Source organism: Tenrec ecaudatus, chromosome 12, assembly GCF_050624435.1.
Source record: "Tenrec ecaudatus isolate mTenEca1 chromosome 12, mTenEca1.hap1, whole genome shotgun sequence".
Classification (NCBI taxonomy): Eukaryota; Metazoa; Chordata; class Mammalia; order Afrosoricida; family Tenrecidae; genus Tenrec; species Tenrec ecaudatus.
The window spans coordinates 9,726,247-9,744,893 of record NC_134541.1 but is presented as its reverse complement, the minus strand read 5'-3'; the positions used below and the strand labels follow the sequence as shown (position 1 = coordinate 9,744,893).

The following is an 18,647-nucleotide window of genomic DNA, read 5'->3' as shown; positions in this document are numbered from 1 at the left end:
CGTCACCTGAGCAGGTGCCTCACATGTCGGCAGGTGGATACGTGGGGGCCACTGCAGGCCTGTGGAAGCTGGAGTCTTGCACCCCCAGCCTCCACCAGAGCCCGGCACCCAGTGGCCATTCAAGCCACATGAACACAGAGGAGAAGCCAAGGAGTTGCGGAACTCTCCTCTTCCCGAAGATCCTTAATGCTCGGGAGGCAACCATTACTTACTAGCAGAATGAATAATTAACTGCTTCTCGAAGCTCAGGGAAATGTGCGGCCGGGGCAGGGCAGGGCAGGGCAGGGCGTGGGGAAACGAGTCTGTGTGTGAGGGTGCGTCTCAGGGTGTTGAGAAGCAAAGGGCCTGTAGCTCCCGACCATCCCAACGTGCCCATCGATTTCTGAATGCGTCCTGGCCATTTCTTAAGAGTTTAGGGGGGTGGGGTGGGGGCAAGCCTGTGTCTCCAAGTCCTTCTTGCACATCTAACAATGAAAGGCCAGCTGGACCTAAAAGCTCGGCCTGCCATTCCCTTGAAGATTGAAGGTAGGAGGCTCTGATCCGAATAGAAACCAACTGCGTGATGCAACCCCAAGTTAAGCTGCTTTCAGGCGGTCCTTTCCCTCTGCGCCTCCCCGGGGCTCCCGGCAGATGTGTGTCTCAGGGGAGCGAGCTGCGGGCACCCACGGGACAGGCGCAGTGCAGAATCGGCGTTGCATGGCTTCTTCAGCTGCTGTTTCTCTCCTGATTGACAGCTGGGCCCTGCATCCTTGAGCCACCCTGCTCCTCTGCCGGAACCGGTCACCGGTTCCCTGTCTTGCGATGAGCCCGGGCAATGATTGGGATCATCTCGAACGGGCCCCGTGTGATCGGCTGTGTGATTACAGCCCGTACAACATTTCAGGACGAGCCAACACCCTGCGTTTGCGGCATCATCTGGCTGAGCGCTGAACGGAGGCCAGAGGCGGCTACGGAGCGGGGGCTGTGAACTCTAGAATGAATAAGGAGATTACAAAAGGCCCAACACATGGCATTTGTGTTCAATCAATGATGCTCCGTTTGTTTGTGGTGTGTGTGTGTGTCTGTGTGTGTGTGTGTGTATTAATTCTAATCTTTCCTCAGAAAAGGAAGGGGAAAAAATTATCTTTCTAAACAGTCAGCAATTCCTATTCTTGTTCATCTTCCCGAGCATAATTAAAACCATGTTGTGGTGTCTACTTAAGACGTCAGCGTTCCCAGGGCTGTCTTGTCCACTGCACTGCTGTGGCGTGGTGCCCTTAATTAATCATTGGGGGCTTATTGCTGTCCCTCCCCCCAAAAGTAGCTTTGTTTAATGATTCATCACCAGCCCAATTCCTGTAGAACTTAATCAAATACAGAACCAAGTTCCTAATGGGCTTCGACAGCAAAACCGTCATCCTCACCACCACCCTGGTTAAGGGAGGCCTCCTGTCCAGGAAGTAATCTGAGGAAAGACATAGGGGTGTGGGGCCCCTGTACCTTAGGGGTTCTTTCCTGGGGATGGGATCACGCCTAGAGAAGGGAGTGGGGTCGGTTGTTTACTGAGAATATCGAACCTTGGATGGCCCCGTGAGTGACACTGGGCATCCCCTGCCCTTTCAGAGCCAGGGGGGTAGGGGCATTGGACTGGGAGGAGCAAAGACTGTCTTTGGGGCCATTTGAAAAGGAACATAATTCATCTCTTCATTTGTAAGGCTTTAAATATTTCATTGACGTCGGAGGGCCGTGTATGCCGCCAAGCGCACACCCATCCACATGGTCTGCATGACCAGCTGCACGCCCTTGGTCACCATCCTCGACTGGGTGGTCTCTTTGCCATCAATGGAGGCTCGGGGCCCTGCCTAGTTCTCACATGTGTCTTCAGGGCTGTCAGAGGACGCCCACTGGACCATTCTCATTCATCATCTTCAGTTTCTTGTGGGGACTCGGTGAGGTGAGGGGTGACAGATGTAATCCCAGAGCTTCAGGGGCGGTGTTGCCCTTGTGTTTCCTGAGCCTGGTCCAGACTGCGCCCTGCCCTCCACCCCTCTGCCTGTGGATCACCAGAACAGCCCCTCCTCCTGCTTCCCTTCTCCAGACCACCCCAGACTGAATGCACTCCGGGGACCCTGGTGCCAGAAGAGCAGTGCTAACAGAGGCCTCTGGGGGTTCCCCCAGGTCAGGTCAGGGGGTCTAGATCAGACCTCAGGAAAGGAGCACACTTGCTAGAGGAGGAGGAGGAGGAGGAGCAGGAGGAGCAGGACGCAGAAGTAGCCATGGACCATGTGAATGAATTTTCAGAAGGAATGGCTTAGTAGTGGTGTCAGGTGTCCTGGGCAGATGTGTGGATCCTGCCATTCGTACCGCGATCACATCCTTCCACGGTCCATGAGCTCGGATGTGTCTCTGGTCCTTTGAAGCGTGTGATGCTCATAGGTACCATTTTACCTTGAGTAATGACAATGGTGGAGGTTCAGTGGTGGAATGAATATTCACCCTCCGTGTAGGAGACGTGGGCTGGAGTTCTGGCCGATGGGCCTCATGCAAAGCCATCCACGCACACATCTGTTGGTGGAAGGTTTCCACGTGGGGTGTCCAGATGGAAAGGACTAGGAAGAAAGGCCTGGCCATCCACGTGTGAAAACCAATCGATGAAAATCCGTGGACCACTACCTCTCAGGGGGCCAGGAGGCATTACGTTCCATATGCATGGGGTTGCCCTGAGGCCACGGCTGATAGCAGCAACAGCACCATCCGTGCCTCAACAGTCACTGAGTCCCATTGCTTCGAGCGGGATCTCGGTTGCCATTTACACAGCCAAGTCCTGTCCGCAGACAGGGGAATGGGACTCTGCTCCTATGCCCTGGGAAGCACTACCTGCACCCTGCAGATGAGTAAGGCGGGGCTGCATTTGATCTGCAATAGCCAGCACCTTGCCATGCCACCACCACCACCACCCCACCCCCATGAGCCTCCCGATGTAATCTTAAATCCTAGTGGGCCTTCAAAGCAACTTTCCCCAGACTTTGCATCCACTGATATAAATGGGGTGAGGGGGGGACACATGGGAAACTCACCCTTCACAAATACAGGTATTCTCTGGCGCCTGGGTCTCCCGCGTGGACAGTGTGCCTGGCTGGCAGCAATGTGGCTGCCATGCTTAAGAGCGGGGCTATATGTCCAGACCCAGCTGCTAATCTCACTCACCTGGTTGCCCCTCCAAACCAAATTCACCACCCTGGAGCCGACGCCAATGCCTAGCGACCCTACAGGACGGGGCAGAAGGGCCCTATGGGTTACTGAGACTGTATCGCTGGGCGGGAATAGAAAGCTTCCTCTGTGGCCCTCCAGAACAACCCCCTGGCAGCTTAGGGCTTGCTTTTGTTTGTTTTCTAATTCTACAACTGAGACATCCGCCTGGGCCTTCTCCCCCCCCCCCCCCCAGCACCAGGCCCTCAGGGAGTTCCACAGAAATGGTGTCTCCTCTCAGCAGAGGAGGACGGTCTCAGCCCCTGGCCCAGGGGATGGGCAGGAAGGATGCAGCCCCGAGCTGCCCGCAGTGAACGGCTCCTTCATCCCGACTCGCGGGGTTCAGAGTGGAGCTGGGCTCCCTCGGGGTTCCTTCTTTTCATTCTCAATGTGGTGGTTTCTCAACTTGCTCTTTTGTTTGTGGAGTGCGGCATACCATATGCAATCGCATAGCCATCGCAGCAGGGAGAGCATCCTGGTAATCCCCTCCCGAGGACCCTTCTCCCTCCCGAGGACCCTTCTCCCTCCCGAGGACCCTTCTTCCTTCCCTCCTGCCCCTCCCTCCACCCCACCCCCCACCCTTCACCGCCGACTCATCACAGTCTTCAAAGCCTTTGCCCTCAGTGCGAAAACGATTTTTCTTGATTTTTGCTTTTCCTTTATAATAGTGGTGTCCTGAGATGCTTATCCGTATGCGACCCACTGTGCTGAGCATAACGGCCCCCGATCGGTCCGCATCGTGAAGGGGTGGGCAGTCTCACCGTTGGGGTTTAGATGCAGAATATTCCACTGTGCGCATGCTCGGGCGGCGTGGCGGCGGTCTGCCGCTCTTGGCTATCTTAGGTAGCTCTGCGGTCGACTTGGCTGCCCATCAGCTGTTAGGGTTTGTTCCCGCCATCTCTGGGGGTTATCCTGGGGTGAGAGGGTGCAGGGTCATATATTTCGTCGACATGAGAAAGCGTCATTCTGTTTTCCTCAGGGGTTGCACGATTCTGCAGTCCCCCCACCCCCCTCGCTCGGGACGAGCTTCCCAGCAGCTGGTGGGGATCCGAACCGTCCAGCTCCCAGATGAAACTTGGACCCTTGGCGCCAAAATTACTGACTTCACAAATTGCATCTGCAAAGAACCCCCCAGGGATTAGGACTTCAACCTATCTTCTTGGGGTGGGGAAGAGACGCAATTCAACCCGTGACGCATAGTATGACGCCATAATGCATAGTATGACACGTGCACCATCATCTTCCTCCTGCACCCGTTCATCCCATCAACTGTCACAGGTCTTGGACCTTAAAAGTCAGGTCAGCTGTCCTGCGGATACAAAGCTCTCTCGGAGGAATGCGGCCGCGCGGGCCTCCCCAAGGTGGTCCAGGGTTTTGAGTCCACCCAGAGGTGCCTCTGAAGAAAAGCCTGGCAACCTACTCTTGAAACGGCAGTCATCCAAACCCCGACTGAGCACATTCCTGCTGGGACAGCCTAGGGTTGCCGTGAGGAGAGGGCAACGCAACTGCAATTGGTTTGGTTCTGACTCATGCAGGCGAACTCCTTATGTGCGCCAAGGGGTCTGCCGCTGACTACAGGTCAGTGGTTTGGTCCCACCCGCTGCTCCCAAGGAGAAAGGTGTGCCACTCTGGGGCCAACCTTGGGACACATTCTTCTCTGTCCTATGGGGTCACTGTGAGTCAGGGCGACTTGGTAGCAACAGGCTGGGGTATGTTAGGGATCTTGTTTGGAGAATGGTTGTGTAAAGATAGAAAGTAAGCCCTGGGGCTACCGAAAATTGTGGTTTATTTTGGTGGCACTTGAGTTGCGATCAAATTCTTGCTCCTTTTTTCCTCTTAAGAAAAATCCAGTTTAAAGGGCTAGCCTTGACTGAACTCAGGGGCAATGGCGCCCGACTTAATGCCAGGATTCCTGAAACCGCGTGGTGAGGTGGTTGTGTTGAATCCGTCCTGTGGCTCTGTGGCGTAGTGGGTTACCAGTTGGGCTGCTAACCACAAAGTTTGTGGTTTGAAACCACCAGCCATCCCACAGGGGAAAGCCGAGGCTTTCTGCCCCTGTAGAGATGCTCGGCCTCGGACACCCACGTGGGCAGTTCTGCCCTGTCCTATAGGGCAGCTCTGAGTCAGAATTGACCCCACAGCAAGGAGTTTGGTGCCAGCAGCTGGCTGGAGGGCTAGTCCAGGCTGCCAAGGTGGAGACCATGTGAAGACCCAGCCTCTGCCGCATCCCTCTACCTGGCCGAGGCTAAGAAAGGTCATCACTGCTCACTCGGTTCTCTCGGATACTCTTAGGAGTTTTCACAGCGGGACTGAGACAGGTGTCTGTACTGAGCCAAGGACAGGGCTGCCGTCTGCCAGCGGGTGATTGTCGTCCACTCAGCTGACTGACTTCTAATCCCCAGCTTCCCAAAGGTGCCGGTGACTCAGGACGCTCACTGCCGTCCTTCCTGCAGATTCGAAGGCCGCACCTAGCAAAGAGAACCTCTCTCCTTGTCTCTCCATTTCGCCTTTGTCTGTAACTCGCTCCATTACCACATCCCGCAAGGCTTCCCTTGGGAACGTGCACAATGTTGTTCATTGCCGTTGCGTTAGGTTCCTATCCATCAAAATCACACCTACGACTGAATAAGGAAACCCCACCCGACCCCGCGCCATCCTCGCAACTTAAAATCCAGCAAAACACCGGACTGGCTGCCTTCTAGGATTTACCTTTGGAGCTCAAGGTACTGATTAGGAAATGCCAGGGGGGCAGGTTGAAACATGTGCTGCTAAACTATCAATAGTGTTGATTCTAGAGATGCAGGTGCTGGAACAGGTTCAGTGTCCTCAGCCACAGCCCAAAGCTCCAAAGACTGTGTTCCCGTTTCTGCTCCGCCTTCTGAGCTCCACCCCATCCCCATCCCCACCCCAGCCTGAGCCCCTCACTCATGTACACATCCCCCTTCACAGACCCCAGACCCTCTTTCGTGACCACCACTCTCAAAACCAGCACCATTTCCCATGGCAATTATTCATGTATACTACCCTCAGACTGTATTCCTCTTTAAAACTCAATCTCTCAAACTGAAGAAAAAATACAGGCCTTGAGTTGCAATATTGAAGGATGTTACGGGAAATTTTTTTCAAAATTTTTTTAATAAATCATTTTATTGGGGGCTCTTATAGCTTTTATAACAATCCATACATCAATTGCATCTAGCACATTTGTACATAGGTTGCCATCGTCATTTCCAAAACATTTTATTTCTACCTGAACCCTTGGTATCAACTCCTCTTTTTGCCCCTCCATCCCCCCACCCCAACCCTTCCACCCTCACGAACCCTTGATAATTTATAACTTCTTTTTATTTTCATATTTTACACCATCCACTGTCTCCCTTAACCCACATTTCTGTTGTTCGTCCCCTGGGGATGGGGGTGGGGGTATTATATGTCGATCATTGCAATCGGTTACCCCTTTCTCCCCGTTCTCCCCCAACCTTCCCCTACCCTCATGGTACCGCTACTCTCATTATTGGCCCTGAGGGGTTTCTCTCTCCTGGATTCTGTGTGTCGAGAACTCTTATCTGTACCAGTGTACACGCTCTGGTCTAGCCAGATTTGTAAGATAGAACTGGGGTCATAATGGTGTGGAGGAGGAAGCATTAAAGAACTAGAGGAATATTGTATGTTTTGTCTGTGCTATACCGCACCCTCACTAGCTTGCCCCTTCCTGGTGACCTTTCTGTGAGGGGATGTCCAATTGCCTATGGATGGGCTTTGGGTCTCCATTCAGACCTCCCTCATTTGCATCAAAATTGTTGTTTGTTTTGGGTCTTCCGATGCCTGATACCTGATTCCATGGACACCTCATGATCACACAAGTTGGTGTGCTTCTTCTGTGTGGACTCTGTTGCTTCAATGGGCAAAGTATTGAATGATGCAGGAAGCATCAAGGAAGAGGGCAAGGTGCACAAAGTAACAGTTCCAAACAGAACTGGTCGATGCTCCACTCTTCAGTGAGCCACATATGATCAAGAACCAATGGTATTGAAGGAAAAAATCCAAGCTGCGCTGAAGGTATTGATGAAAAATGAGGCTCCGGCCATTGATGGAATACCAATTAAGATCTTCCAACAAACAGATGCTGTAATAGAATCGATCACTCATCTATGCCAAGGCATTTGGAAGCCAGCTATCTGGTTAACCCACTAGAGTGGATCCACATCTGTGCCCTTTCCAAAGAGAGGTGATCCAGCAGAGTGTGGAAATTACCAAACAGTATCATTCATAACATGTACAAGTAAGCTCCTGCTGAAAACTCAAAGACAATTGTAGCAGTGCATCCACAGGTAAGTGCCAGAAATCCAGATGTATTGAGAGCTGAATGTGGGGGGGGGGGGGTCGTTGCTGATGTCAGACAGATGTTGGTTGAAAGCACAGAATGCCAGAAAGATGTTTACCTGTGATTTATTGAAAAGAAATATGAGCATCAAAACAAATTATGGATAAGATTGTGAAGAATAGAAATTCCAGAGCACTGGAATGCTCATATTTTCAAAAACTGTACATAGAACAAAAGGCAGTGATTGTAACAAAGCCAGGGGACATGGCATGGTTTAAAATTGGGCAAGGTGTGTGTCAGGATCGTATTCTTTCACCACACTAATGTAATCTGTATGCTGAGAAAATAATCTGAGAAACTGGACTAGATGAAGAACCCGGCATTAGAATTGGAGGAAGGCTCATTAGCGACCTTCGATATGCAGAGGACACAACCTTGCTTGCTAAACATCACAAGAACTTAAAGCGCGTGCTGATAAAGATCAAAGACGACAGCCTTCACTACGGATTTCACCTCAACGCAAAGAAAATCAAATCCTCACACTTGGGCCAATAAGCAACATCGTGATAAACAAAGTAAAGACTGAAGTTACCAAGGATCCCGTTGTACGAGGATTCACAGTCAACACCTACAGATGCCGTCATTAAAAAATCAAATCACATGTTGCATTGGGAAAATCTGTTGCAAAGGACCATTTTAAAATGTTCTGAAACAAAGATTCCATTTCCAAGCCCAAAGTACACCTTGCCCAAGCCATGGTCTTTCCCATCACTTTCCGTGCCTGGGAAAGCTGCACAAAGGACAAGAAAAACGGGCGGTTAATTACTGATGCTTTTGACTCAGTGGTGTAAGCAAAGAATATTGAATATAGCACAGACAGACAAGAGAATAAACGTGTCTGTCTTGGAAGACAAGTCGGTGCAATGCATAAGCAACCCTGTAGGACAGAGTGAACCTGCCCCACAGGGTTTCTGGGACTGTCCATCTTGACAGCAGCAGACCACCGCATCTTTCTCTCCAGGAGTTTGAATTGCCAAACTTTTGTTCAGCAGTTATAGTTGAGAGTCTACACACAGAGACCAATTGGATAGTTTCTACATGTACAATTCAGTGACCTTGATGACATTTGTCAAGTTGTGTGACCCTTGTCACCCTTCTTTTCCAAATCGACCCTCTCCCTTGCACGATAAACTCACTACCCCCTAATGTTCCTTTCTTACCTTTCCAGTTCGGTAGGAATGGTTGTCGCTTTGACCCCACCTAGAGAGGTCTTTCAGGAGTGCAGCCTCAGGGCAGATTTCCTTTCCTAGCTCAGCTACACCCTTGTTTGGTTTAGAGAAGATTTCCAGGAATATTTTTGGTCTGAGGTTTAAAGATTAGCTGAGGGCAATAGTTTCGGGGTTCATCAGAGAGATCTGTGCAGCTTAAGGGAATGAAGCGCTCGTTGCTAAAGGAGGAAATAAAAGTAAAACCACTCACTCAACTTCTCAAGAAGCAGGACTCTGAAAACTCCCAGAACACCCACCGTCAATTCGGGTTCAAATGAGCCCCAACCTTCAGCCACCTCCTTGACAGACTAGATGTCTTCCACCATCACCACTCACACACCTGTCCTACCACCTGTGGGGGACTAATTGTCAAGGTGGGGTGTTTCTCACAACCACAGAGTCCAAAGGCAAGACAGTCATGTTGGGGGAAGAAGTACAACCTTATTTATTCATTTATAAATTATACTTATTTTATCACTGTCTGAATACACTGAGAGCTCAAAGAATCCAGCCTCCTTGCGTTCAGAGTCCTGTTGTGGAAACAATGCACTGCAATGCCAAGAGCACATTGTTCTTAGCGGGAGCCCTTGAGTTAACTCCAACTAATAGGAACAGAGCACAACTGACCCACAGGGCTCCCTGGGCTGTTCTTCACAGAAGCAGAGTGTCGAGTCTTTGGGCCACGAAGCCCTGCAAAAACCAAGAAACAAATCCAACGCATTGCCATCAACTCGATTCCAAAACTACCAACCTTTTGGTTAGCGGTTGAGAGTTTAACAGTTCTGCCTCAGAAGCTGCTCATTAAGACATGGGCTCAGCACTATATTGAAACCAATGGATGGACATTTTCCCCATTCTCGGTCACGCTGTAGTGCTAAAGAATTTCCCTGCCTCCTCTTCCCCAGGCACAGCTGACTGCCATTTGGCTGTTGTTTTGTGGAGTGAAGGAACGCAGATATGGAAGAAGGAAAGAAAAAAAAAAAAGACATGGGCTTATGAATAAAATTAAGAGAGGCATTTGGACTTGATGCTTTAGCTCCTGCTAAAGACATTACCTATGCATTATCAGAAAACAGTTAATAAATACTTTAAGACAGTCAGGTGTGATTACTTCATTTCAAGAATGCAAGAGTGGTTCTAGATGAGAGATATAATCAACACAATTCACCCCATAAATAAAACAAAGGAGTCTATCAGTCAAAATAGGAATCGAAAGGAAATTCCTCAACTTAATCAAAGGCATGTATATAAAACCAACAGCCAACATTATTCTCAACAGAGAGAAGCCTCATTCCCAACGCACCCTGGAAAGCAACCCCCCTTGAGAATATGAATGAGACAAGGATGTCCACTAGCCACACTTATTGAAGATTACACAGGAAGCCCTCGACAGAGCAATAAGGCAAGAAAGGGAAATGAAGGGCATTTGCATTGATACAGAAAAAGTTAACCTATCCGTATTTGCAGACATGCTCCTACACATAGAAAAATCCAGAAACTCCACAAGAACGTTACCAGAACTACTGGAAGCATTTGGCAAAGTGACAGCGTATAGGATCAACATTTAAGCCAAAAGAAATCTAAAAAGAAAATCCAGAAAATAATATATTTTACAAGAGGCCCCAAGACATTAAATATGAGGGTGAATCAAAAAGTGCCATTACGTGGGTGGCTGCAGACACGTTCTCTCAGCCACAGATTGTCTTGGTCTTCTTAGGATAACTTCCAAAAATGGTTCAGTAAACCCAAGGGTTTCTGTGGCGATCTGTTGGGCCAGTTAGATTCAAGGCACAGAAGTGAGCTTAGAAGGTTATGGTGACTGCATTTGGGGACTTCTAAGGGTTCATCTTGGTAGATGGACTTTCTTGAAGGACACAGGCTGACCATGGGGCTTATTATGAAGAACTTTTAAGAAAATTGAAAACTGCACTGATGGTGAAAAGACTAGGGAAGTTTCACTGAGGAATTCTTTTCTCCACAAATGCATCTACTCACTCATCAATGGTCGCCATGGATGTCCTGCAAGAAGTTCCTAGAAAAACTAACCCCCTCCACCCAAAAACCTTGATCTTGCCCTGCGGACATGTTATTGTTCCCCAAACTCATAGAACATATCAGAGGAGGGCTATTTGAGTTCCTGAAGGTACTTAAACTGCCATTTTGAGGTGGTGTAATTTAAAGAGGGTGGAATCATTCAGGGAAGAATTAGAGAGGTGGCAACACCACCTCCCACAGCGTCCAGACCTTGAAGGAGAATGCCAAGAAACAATAGTTTTGCACCTTGACGCTTTTATTTAACAAAAGTGTTTAATGCTTGTGGAGCAGTACTTGTTTATGTAGCCTCATACCTAAAAATAAATCTAACCAGGGATGTAAAAGACCTAAAAACAATACTTCCAGAACCCAAAAGGGGTTTACGTACATGAAAAGGCATACCATGCTCATAGATTGGAAGACTTAACATTGTGAAAATGTCAGTGCTACACAAAGTGATCTGTAGCTACAATGCAATCCCAAATCATAACAACATCCCTTAACAAGCTGGAAAAGCTACATCCAACTTCATTTGAAGAGGAAATGAGACCCCCAAATGGCTACTGTGTAATGGAAGAAAAAAACAATATAGGAGGCTTCCCACTTCCCACTCTCAGAACTTACTCTATAGTGATGGTAGTCAAAACAGCCCCATACTGGTACAATGACAGACAAATAGACCAACAGAGTTTGGTCGGTGGAATTAAAACTTCAGAAGTAAATCCATCCACCTACTACTGACAGCTGATGCTCTACAAAAGGTTCACATCCTTTAAATGAGGAAGAAAAAGTGCTGGCAAAACGGGATATCCATTTGCATAAAAATTACACAGGATCCATAATTCATACCATACATAAAAACTAACTCAAAATGGATCAAAGATCCCAGTGTTAATCCTAAACGGTAAGGTTTCTTGGAGATAATGTGGAGACAAAGCTAGGGGTCCTAATTAATGGCATAAATACTCAATCAAGCATCACTAAAAAAATGTACCATCAACAGAAGATAAACTAAAGAGCTAAGACCTCCTAAAAATTAAGTGTTTGTGCTAATGAAACAACTTTACCAAAAGAGAATTTACAGACAGGGCAATATTTTTGGTAACAATGTATCTGACAAGAGCCTAATCTCTAAAATAGATAGAAAGCTCTCCCACCTCAGCAACAAATGCTGGTGAGGGTGGGAAATATTGGAACTCTGATACACTGCTGGTGGGGTTGAAACAGTGCTCCAGCACCATGGGAAATAATCAGGTGCCTTAAAAGCTGGAACGAGACATACTGTCTGATCCAGTAACCCTGCGCCTAGGTTTAGGAGGAATAAGAGCGGTGGCAAAAGTAGACCTGTGCACATGATGCGCGTTGCAGCATTCTTCACAGTAGCAGAAAATGGAAACAACCCGCGTGCCCACCAGCAGAGGAATGCATCAGCAAGCTACCGTTCATACAGGCCCTGGACTACTGGGCCGCGATAAAGAATAGCGGAGCGCACGCGAAACCTCGTTGTGTCCTATCAACAGCCTCGGGGGCATTTATATCATAAGGGTGTTTTTAAACCATTGTTAACCATCTGGTGCATTATATTAATGAATTTCTTTACCTTCATCCAAACTTTAGATTAAGAACGGGGGGAAATGGCCCTAAAATGCATTAAATGAGCATTCTGGAGTTCATTATTTCCGCATGCCTAAAAAATAAACAAATAGATGTTTGTTAAATGTATATGTGACTGGTATTGATTATAGTCCCAGTAGATCATCACCCACAGTACTGTGGCTGAGAAGTAACTCCCAAACCACAGTACAGCTTGCAACCCAAGAGCCATGGCTGGTAATATTCACAGGCCTGCTGCAGGCACAAGGCCCATAGGGTACCCTGTAGGTCAGTGTCCTGAGGCCGTCAACTGCAGGTGCAAGTTCCCAAATCCCAGGCTCAGGCACTAACAGAAATTCAGTGCAGCTTGTGCAGGGGGCATATACAAACATACATACGATGTATAATATGGTGCTCGTACACCATCCGATTCACATAGCGTCTCTTTCACAGGGAGCTTAACCACAAGGTCAGTGGAACAAAGCCACTCACTGCTCCACAGGAGAAAGATGAGGCTCTCTATTCCTGTAAAGTCTTGGAAGCCCGAAGAGGCACTTCTACTCTGCCCTGGAGGGTGGCTATGAATCAGAATCAACTCAAGAGCAATGAGCTTCGATTTGGGTTTTATCATGGACGTTAAGCAACACATCCCTGTGTCCCTTGATCTATATAAATACATACGCTCATACTTCGCCACCCATACTTTGGACGTGTTGTCAGGAGAGGCCAGTCCCTGGAGAAGGACGTCATGCTCGGTAAAGTGGAGGAGCAGCGAAAAAGAGCAAGGCCCTTGAGACGAACTGACACAGTGGAAGCAACAGCGAGCTCAAAATAGACTGTGAGGCTTTCGTTCTTTGAGAAACAGAGCCTCTATGACTGGAACCAACGTGGTGGCACCCAATAGCAGCGACGACATACGTATACAAGAGGGCTTCAGCAACTTCCTGGGAAACGCCAAGGTCTTTTCATTCCAGTATCCCATGAACATTTTGAAGTCCCTCACACGCACATGCACACGCACACACACATACACACACATACACACACGCACACGCACACACGCACACACACGCGCGCGCACACGCGCGCGCACGTAGCTGGGCACACACAGCAAAAAGAAACATTCTCTCCTGGTTTTCTACCCTGGTATTGTTGGGACTACAAATTGACCAGCCTCTCAATTCTCCCGTGCACGTTAGCAACAAGGTCACATTCAGCCCCGGCACCAAGGCTCCAAGATAGAAGCGTTGCGCCAAACCAAGCCAGATGCTGCAACACCGATTCTGATTCTAGTGACCCCAGAGGGCAGATTAGAACCGCCATAGGGTCTCCAAGGGTGTAAATCTTTATGGAAGCCGACTGCCACATCTTTGTGCAGAGGAGCGGCTGACGCATTCGAACTGCCAACCTTTCGGGTAGCTGGGAAGCCCTCAGCCACTGTGCCACTAATATAGCCCAGTGCTTCCTTTGGGGAAGATATTCTATTCTTGGAGCCTCATTATTATTCCACAATGCATGGGATCTTAATTTGAAGCAATGATCCTATAAGAGAAATGACACAGCCAGACAGCCAGTCGTACATGAGGCTCGGTCATTGACCCAACCAGCGGCGATTGCACCTCTCTCTCAGGCCAGCACAGAGGTCTAAGGTCTGCCCATTGAGCGAGTGAGACGTTTGGTTCCCTGGAAGGAAGCTCACCCTCCTGTGGTCAAGGAGAGGCTGGGGCAGCGGCATTGGTGTTCCTTTATGAAGTTTGTCCACCCGAGGGAAACTGAGGCACCACCAAGACCAGCTGACTTCCCGGGATGATGAGAAGCAGAGGCTGGCAAACTGTTTCTGTGACTAGTCCATGTGTCACAAGCCGCCCCTCAAAACCAGTCAAGGCTTGTTTCCAGCAGAGAGCTACCATGTGTGCTGCCGTCAGAAATGGGCATGCTCGTGTGGCAATAAAACTTTACTCGTGGACACCAGAGTTTGAATTTCACACCATACCTGCAATGAGGCTACCAAACATTACTCTTATTTTCATTATTCTTCTGACTACTTGAAACACTTCAACTCTTAGCACCAGGCCATGCAAACGTAAGTAGCAGACTAGGTCTAACCTATATACCCCTTACATACCCAAGGGCCCGGGTGGCATGGCCACTAAGCACGCTGCTTCTAACCCAGCGGTTCTCAGCTTGTGGGTCGAGACCCCTTTGAGGGTCAAACGACCCTTTTAACAGGGGCTGCCCGATTCATGACAGTAGCAAAATTACAGTGATGAAGTAACAACGAAAATAAATTTATGGCCGGGGGGGGGGGGGTCACTACAACATGAGGAACTATATTAAAGGGTGACCACATTAGGAAGGTTGAGAACCACTTTTCTAACCAAAAGGTTGGCAGTTCAAACCTACCAGCCACTCTGAGGGAGAAAGGGAGGTATGGCAGTCTGTCCCCAAAAGATGGCAGTCTCCGAATCCTTTGGGGGCGGTCCTACTCTGTCTTAAAGGGTCTCTATGAGTCAGAATCAACTAGACAGCATCTAAGGACAATACCTTTCACATAGAATGTGGCAGAAGAAGGAACCCGGGCATCCTCAAAAAGTAAAACAGATAAATTCCCATTTTGCTGCCCCTATACAATAAAGGAAACCCCCAGCCCCTGAAGACTGGCTTTCGTGAGCTCTGGAGTCCCCTGTGTGGCACAAAGGGTTAACGAGCCCGCTGCAACCCAAACCATGGGAAGGCTAGCATCCCAGGAGTGAATCAGCCAATATCTAACCTTGTAGGAGGATCTGTTTGTGTAGCTACTGTGTACATGTTGAAAACAAACTTAAGACTTAGCACGATTGCTCTCTCTCACCTATTCTGACTCCATGATGTAAGTGTTTGCAGTGAGACCTGACCAGAGAGTTGGGACTCTTCAGGCCCTCCTAGTGAAACAATAGAACACAGAGCGCTCTGGTCCTTGGAGACACTGGCCAGGAAACAGGGCCCTCCTAACACACAGCCAGCCTCTGGGAGCTGTGGGGAGGGGCTCTGGGCGCAGAACTTCTGGATGTTTATAAATTCTTCACCGAGACTGGATCCCAGCTTTTTTAAGGTTTTCTTTTGCTTGCTTTTCTCTTCCTTGCTCTTCTGCTACCACTGTTATTTTTAAGTTAACTGCGATCATGATTTTCAGATTGTTTGACTAGTTGAGAAACTTTCTTTATCCACACCCCCCACTCTGTCGTGGAGAAGGTCAGTCACTTTTAAGATATAAGAGAATTTGAGACGAGATTAATGACAAAGACAAATGATGATTTTTATTTTAGCAGAAGTTTCGGTGTGCTGGCTGCCCAGCCTGGATGCTGAGAATAAAGTGCCCTTGACACATCTCTGTGCAAGTTCTTTCCTTTAAAGTTCAGCGACGGATCAAAAGAGTGAATTCTCCCTTTAAAAAGAAGATCCTGGAAGGAGAAAGAAAAGGGAGGTTGGGGGTGGAAAGCTCACCCTGGCTTTTGTCTCTTTCTCTTCTCTTTGTGGCCCGGAGACAGAGCGCGGAGTGACTTCTTCAGAAAAGAGATCAGTGAAATTGTCAGTTGATTACTTCTCCTTGATTAGCATTTATAAGAGCCCTCTGATACAGTATTTGCATTCCTATTTAGTCGTGATTTTTGTGGGGCACCAATGATTAAACTTGTCACGGGGCTTGATTGACGGGGTCAGATCTTCACTTCCTACTCTTTTGAAATTAAAAACAAATGTGTCAGCTCCCTTCATGGGCCGGAGCGCGTGAAGCTCGCCTGCCTTGTCATTGCAGATAGGTCAGGAATGTTTTAATTTTAGGGATGGATTCTGCTTGTCAAGTAGAGTGTGATGGCGTGTGGTTCTGGAGATGAGATGTGAAGGGTGTAAAACAATGAAGGGGGAGAACAAAGACAAAGACACTCGCGTTATTAGACAGATTTAATTAGTCTGAATGGATATTATGCTAGATGAAGCAGTGAGCTGTGAAATTAACCCTTGATTACGGATTGGCGGATCACACTCATAAAGAGAATCAAACCTTTGTGGAGCGCCTCGAGGTGTGATGCCAGTCTCCCCGACCCTTCTGGTGGCATGCCAGATCCCCACCCCCAGCTACCGAAATACTAGATGCTTTGTGGGGGCTGGGGAGTGGGGGCGGGGGGGTGGGGAGCTGGTGCAAGGTGGTCTACCCGGAGAAGGGACATCTGGCCAGGTCTCCTCTCTTCAGTTTTTGAGAAAGCAACGCGGTGTGGCTTCTGACGCAATGAGGGTTATTCGTTTGGAGTGTGTGAGCTGAACAGCCGCATCAGCGCAGTGGAGGGGACACCTCCCAAGAAGGTTGTGTTTCTTATAAGCGTCCGCCAGCATGCCCCCCTCCCCAGGGTCTTCTCCAGAGAAATGCAGCAAGGGTCTGGCTTCAAGAGTCCCGGTCGGTTGAACGAGGAATGAAAGGCCCAGAGACCGCGCCCAACTCCCCACCATTCGGCAAACACCAGCTGCGGTGGCGGCGGAGTTCAACAAGAAGGGCAGAGCTGAGCCCGGCTTTCCGGAAGCCCGCAGCCTGATTTCTCCCAATCCTAAGAGGCTCTGTGGGAGCTCTGGGGAGAACGACCTGGTATCAGTGGTGCCCTCTCCTGCCTCCCCGCTCGCCACTGGCTCCACACCTGGCAGCTCAGGCGTAAGCACCCACTCTGGGTACAGGGAAGGCTCTGGCAGGTGGAGTGGCTGCTGGGGTCTCCCAGCATCATGTGGGAGGAGAGCAAATTGGGAGTCAGCAAAATGGGCATACAGACCTGGGCAATGCAGGTCTTCCCCAAACGCGACCTTCTCGCCAGCTCCTGGGAAGTACCCCTCAAGGCCGCCCATGCAATTGCACCAAGGATGGAGTCAGGTAGAGAGGGAGGAGTTATGAATGGAGCCCAGTGGAGACTGCACAGCACAAATTCTAAGTCCGTCCTGCTTCTGGCTCTGGTTCTATAGTCTTCTTCCTCACCGTTTCTCACCTTGGTGAATAAGTGGCTCCAATATTCTTCCAATACCAACCATTTTCAAATGCAGTCTTCTTGGGCCTCCTGGGATCCACTGAAAAAGATTGCTTGCTGGTCACTGTTGTGGGCTGACATTGGCCAATGGTCTCAGTGGTATTGCGCTACGGTTTTCTGAATGGATAAGAGAGAAGGAGAGGCTGGCCCTGACTCTGGCCCTGCTGAGAGGGCACCCCGTGTGTAGACCACATGCGTCGGATGTCAGGGAAGATGACGTGCTAACAAGTGATGCTCTCCCAGGCAACACGGAGGCTTCTTCATTAGCGTGGACTCGGGTGACTAGCCTGTGAGGTCCCTCTTTTGGGGACGGAGGTGGTTGATTCTTAAGGTCACTCGATGGTCCTTAGTTTGTGGTCTCTGGACAGTCAGATTATTTCTACAAGTAAACCCTGACTAACTTTGTCCCAGTTTGGGCTTGAGAATCGTGTTCCTCCCATAGATGGCATTTTGTTCAGGGTGGTGTGGCAGGTACAAGTTGGCTGGCATCCACCTGGTCGGCAGCTTGAAACCACCAGCAGCTCTTTGGGAGAAAGAGTGGACTTTCTACTCCTATAAACAGTTACAGTCTTGGAAGCCCACAGGGGGTGGCTGTGAGTCAGCGTTTCCTCGATGGCGGTGCGTTATTAAATGGTAGATGCTTCCAGTCTGGCTTCGCTGAGAGTCCTAGTGGAAGAAGCGACTTGGAGCAAGGAGAGTCCCGCACGTCTCAGCTCTGAAAGTAGACAGCATGAGTTGGGATGTTGCCGTGTACACTGGAGGGAGGGGCATCGAGGTCCTCGATCCTGGCATTCTGCGTATCGTGGGCCAGATTGCTCTTGGCTATGGAGGCTTTCACGCATACGTTCTATTGCGTCTCGAACATCGAGCAGTATCCTTCTACTTCCTAGATGTAGTGCCTTCACCCCCAGACAGGACAACGTACGAAATCTGAAACTACATTGGTGATGAAAGAGTCAAGCAAGCTTTCAAATACTTCCAAATGCGCCCAGGGGGCACGATTTCCACCAGCACTGAGCGATTCCTGTGATTTCGTAGGTTTATCGCGGAGGGTGTTGTGGTTGGATGCCGGCGGGTCAAGTCCGACTCATAGCCACCCGACGTCCCGCAGAATGGAATCACCCCACCCCCACCCCCCGTTCCTGCCCCATCCTCATC

At 49.3% G+C, this 18,647-nt stretch overlaps 1 protein-coding gene and 1 non-coding gene across 3 annotated transcripts in view; both read left to right on the top strand.

Annotated features, from left to right (window-relative positions):
• The window catches only part of TSHZ2 (teashirt zinc finger homeobox 2), a 494,232-nt gene that overhangs the window by 417,664 nt on the left and 57,921 nt on the right, over positions 1 to 18,647 (top strand). The window lies entirely within an intron of this gene.
• LOC142423637 (small nucleolar RNA SNORA46) lies at positions 9,637 to 9,775 on the top strand. Its single transcript, XR_012779244.1, has one exon. It is a non-coding gene; the product is annotated as a small nucleolar RNA SNORA46 (small nucleolar RNA).